The sequence below is a fragment of the Triticum aestivum genome, chromosome 4D (assembly GCF_018294505.1).
Source record: "Triticum aestivum cultivar Chinese Spring chromosome 4D, IWGSC CS RefSeq v2.1, whole genome shotgun sequence".
Taxonomy (NCBI): Eukaryota; Viridiplantae; Streptophyta; class Magnoliopsida; order Poales; family Poaceae; genus Triticum; species Triticum aestivum.
In genome coordinates, this window is record NC_057805.1 from 141894570 (window position 1) to 141899844 (window position 5275).

Genomic DNA, 5275 nt, shown 5'->3' on the forward strand with positions numbered 1-5275 from the left:
TCGTTAGTTAGGGTTAAAACTATTTCCAAAACAATTACCAGTTTTCAAAACTATCTATACTTCTCTTCCCTTCTAAGTTTTTCGAAAACTAAGGTATACTTTCCTTATTGATCTCTTCCCCTTCAAAACTTATGGTCGCTAGAACCCTTATGCCCCTGACCACTGGATTCCTTGTAATCCTTGTGAATAATCTAGAAGGAAGATGCCTTGTCAGACATTCACCCACATCTTCTGAACACAAGATTAGCGACACCTCGACAAGACGATACCAACAAAAGATACATCCTCAAGGAATGAGGACATGAATACCCAAAAGATGGTGACACCCTTGACACTGCCCCAAGATGATGCGACCTTAGCCTGCAATGATCAGGGCATAGGATATGCAAGATCATGATATACATCGCTAAAAGAGTAACCCTGCCACTACCGTTGTTGTATCGGCAACCACCAGTGGATGAGAACCTCGCCATTTGGTCCGCCTCACTATAGTGAGCAGGAAAATGGTTCTCTTCATCCCCCGCTCCCGGTGACGATATTGTCAACAATGTGTCTGACAGATTGGACCTCTACTATGCCTTGTTAAAGTCATTGCATAAAGGATTGCCACCTGGAACCGCCGATGCCTTAGAATGCAAAAAAGATCATCATGAATAAAAAGACAAGAGGAGACCAAGTCAACGCCAGCTACGAGGAGCCACCTTCACCCCATCACTTCAACGTGCGAGAAGTTGTTGAAGATTCTTTGGGCTCAACCCAGATCATTTCGTCAAAATAAGAGACGTAGCAACTCCTGAGGAAAACTCAGAAGACTGCACGAGGCACTAGGCACGACTACTGAGTCCGAGAAACCCTAGGGTAGGATGAGTCGTGTACCCCCTATGCGCAGTCGAGTCCGTATGATGGTTCGAATAGAACCATGATTGTGTGTTGCTTGTTTTTATTTGTTTGGGTTTTGATATAGGTCGCACTTTTTCCCTAGGCAACAAGTACGCGACTATATCACCTTCCTTACCTCGTTTCTTTTGTTTGGCCCTTTTTGGCACCCGTTTGTTTGCCCCTGCACTATAGAACCCCCTTTAGGCATTCCCCTCCTCTATGCTACTTCTCCCTCTCATCTTTGAAGACCAGCAAGACCAAATTCACCAAGGATTCCACCTTGGCAAGCAATTGGCACTGAAGACTTTTGCTACAACCTCCTTGACCAAGTACAATCCCGTATGTTTACCCATCAAGCCTAGAAACCTACCCCTAAACCCTTCGAGACTTCACGAGATACCCCAGCTCGAATTCTTAACCATGTGCTTAACCTACAAATTGCAAGGGAACTAGTGAAGCCTCAGTAACCCTTGCTTCCCACTGGGTTCATGATGGAACTAGTGGACATAGTGAACGAGCACATTATCATCCTAGGATAGCACCAGAACCGACGATGCCATTGGGAAGACCAATTTGAGGATATAGGAATAGAGGACAAGTGACTTGATGAGTTTGTATCAAGGACCTTGAGGAATTATCTGAGACTATTTGGTGGATTATGAGGCTTCCATGTTGGTAGATGAACTTGGTGGGATCATGATTATAGAGTAGCATAGCTTTCATTACCCCTGGATAAATTGGATTTAGTGGGACAATTAAGACCGCAAGCTGAATTCTTGGAAGTATGAGGATTTGACTTAGCTAGGGGATATTGATAGGAGATAGTTGGCGTTACGATAATGACTTTGGGGAAGCATGTAGGAATTCTCATTGGACATGAGATTTGGATTTAAGTAGGTGATTCTAGTTGAGTATAGATGCTGAGTATATCTACATGGTTCGGAGTAAATTGGATTTAGACTGATGATCTCGATCATGATACCATGTTTCTCGGTGGACGATAAACGAGGAGAGTGGACTAATTGTCGAAGTTGATTTAGGATTCTATATAAGCTTGACCTTGGAGTTTATCATATCACAATAACGGGAATTGGTGGACTGACTATAGTAAGGGCAACCCTTTCAAGTATTTGGGGATTATAGTGAAGGAAATATGCCCTAGAGGCAATAATAAAGTTATTATTTATTTCCTTATATCATGATAAATGTTTATTATTCATGCTAGAATTGTATTAACCGGAAACATAATACTTGTGTGAATACATAGACAAACAGAGTGTCACTAGTATGCCTGTACTTGACTAGCTCGTTGATCAAAGATGGTTATGTTTCCTAGCCATAGACATGAGTTGTCATTTGATTAACGGGATCACATCATTAGGAGAATGATGTGATTGACTTGACCCATTCCGTTAGCTTAGCACTCGATCGTTTAGTATGTTGCTATTGCTTTCTTCATGACTTATACATGTTCCTATGACTATGAGATTATGCAACCCCCGTTTACCGGAGGAACACTTTGCGTGCTACCAAACGTCACAACGTAACTGGGTGATTATAAAGGTGCTCTACAGGTGTCTCCAAAGGTACTTGTTGGGTTGTCGTATTTCAAGATTAGGATTTGTCACTCCGATTGTCGGAGAGGTATCTCTGGGCCCACTCAGTAATACACATCACTATAAGCCTTGCAAGCATTGTAACTAATGAGTTAGTTGCGGGATGATGTATTACGGAACGAGTAAAGAGACTTGCCGGTAACGAGATTGAACTAGGTATTAAGATACCGACGATCGAATCTCGGGCAAGTAACATACCGATGACAAAGGGAATAACGTATGTTGTTATGCGGTTTGACCGATAAAGATCTTCATAGAATATGTGGGAACCAATATGAGCATCCAGGTTCCGCTATTGGTTATTGACCGGAGAGGTGTCTCAGTCATGTCTACATAGTTCTCGAACCCGTAGGGTCCGCACACTTAACGTTACGATGATAGTTATATTATGAGTTTATATGTTCTGATGTACCGAAGGTTGTTTGGAGTCCCGGATGTGATCACGGACATAACGAGGAGTCTCGAAATGGTCGAGACATAAAGATTGATATATTGGAAGCCTATGTTTGGATATCGGAAGTGTTCCGGGTGAAATCGGGATTTTTCCGTAGTACCGGGAGGTTACCGGAACCCCCCAGTAACTTAATGGGCCTTAGTGGGCCTAGGTGGAAGAGAGGAGAGGAGGCCAGGGCAGGGCCGCATGCCCCTCCCCCCAGTCCGAATAGGACAATGAGAGGGGGGCGGCGCCCCCCATTTCCTTCCTCCCCTCCGCCTCTGCCCCCTCTCTCTCCTAGTCCAACATGGAAAAGGGGGGAGTCCTACTCCCGGTAGGAGTAGGACTCCTCCTGGCGCGCCTCTCCCCTTGGCCGGCCGAACCCCCCCTTGCTCCTTTATATACGGGGGCAGGGTGGCACCTCTATACACACAACTGATCATTGATCTCTTAGCCGTGTGCGGTGCCCCCCTCCACCATATTACACCTCGATAATATCATAGCGGTGCTTAGGCGAAGCCCTGCGTCGGTAGAACATCATCATTGTCACCACGCCATCGTGCTGACGAAACTCTCCCTCAACACTCGGCTGGATCGGAGTTCGAAGGACGTCATCGAGCTGAACGTGTGCTGAACTCGGAGGTGCCGTGCGTTCGGTACTTGATCGGTCGGATCGTGAAGACGTACGACTACATCAACCGCATTGTGTTAAATGCTTCCGCTTCCGGTCTACGAGGGTACGTGGACAACACTCTCCCCTCTCGTTGCTATACATCACTATGATCTTGCGTGTGCGTAGGAAATTTTTTGAAATTACTACGTTCCCCAACAGTGGTATCAGAGCCTGGTTTTATGCGTTGATGTTATATGCACGAGTAGAACACAAGTGAGTTGTGGGCGATATAAGTCATATTGCTTACCAGCATGTCATATTTTGGTTCAACGGTATTGTGAGATGAAGCGGCCCGGACCGACATTACGCGTACGCTTACGCGAGACTGGTTTCACCGTTGTGAGCACTCGTTGCTTAAAGGTGACTGGCGGGTGTCTGTCTCTCTCACTTTAGTTGAACCGAGTGTGGCTACGCCCGGTCCTTGCGAAGGTTAAAACAGCACCAACTTGACAAACTATCGTTGTGGTTTTGATGCGTAGGTAACAACGGTTCTTGCTAAGCCCGTAGCAGCCACGTAAAACTTGCAACAACAAAGTAGAGGACGTCTAACTTGTTTTTGCAGGGCATGTTGTGATGTGATATGGTCAAGACATGATGCTGAATTTTATTGTATGAGATGATCATGTTTTGTAACCGAGTTATCGGCAACTGGCAGGAGCCATATGGTTGTCGCTTTATTGTATGCAATGCAATCGCCATGTAATTGTTTTACTCTATCACTAAGCAGTAGCGATAGTCGTAGAAGCGATAGTTGGCGAGACGACAATGATGCTACGATGGAGATCAAGGTGTCGCGCCGGTGACGATGGTGATCATGACGGTGCTTCGGAGATGGAGATCACAAGCACAAGATGATGATGGCCATATCATATCACTTATATTGATTGCATGTGATGTTTATCTTTTATGCATCTTATCTTGCTTTGATTGACGGTAGCATTATAAGATGATCTCTCACGAAATTTCAAGATAAAAGTGTTCTCCCTGAGTATGCACCATTGCCAAAGTTCGTCATGCCCAGACACCAGGTGATGATCGGGTGTGATAAGCTCTACGTCCATCTACAACGGGTGCAAGCCAGTTTTGCACACGCAGAATACTCAGGTTAAACTTGACGAGCCTAGCATATGCAGATATGGCCTCGGAACACTGAGACCGAAAGGTCGAGCATGAATCATATAGTAGATATGATCAACATAGTGATGTTCACCACTGAAAACTACTCCATTTCACGTGATGATCGGTTATGGTTTAGTTGATTTGGATCACGTAATCACTTAGATGATTAGAGGGATGTCTATCTAAGTGGGAGTTCTTAAGTAATATGATTAATAGAACTTAAATTTATCATGAACTTAGTACCTGATAGTATCTTGCTAGTCTATGTCAATTGTAGATAGATGGCCCGTGCTGTTGTTCCGTTGAATTTTAATGCGTTCCTTGAGAAAGCAAAGTTGAAAGATGATGGTAGCAATTATACGGACTGGGTCCGTAACTTGAGGATTATCCTCATTGCTGCATAGAAGAATTACGTCCTGGAAGCACCGCTGGGTGCCAGGCCTGCTGCAAGAGCAACACCAGAGGTTATGAACGTCTGGTAGAGCAAAGCTGATGACTACTCGATAGTTCAGTGTGCCATGCTTTATGGCTTAGAACCGGGTCTTCAACGACGTT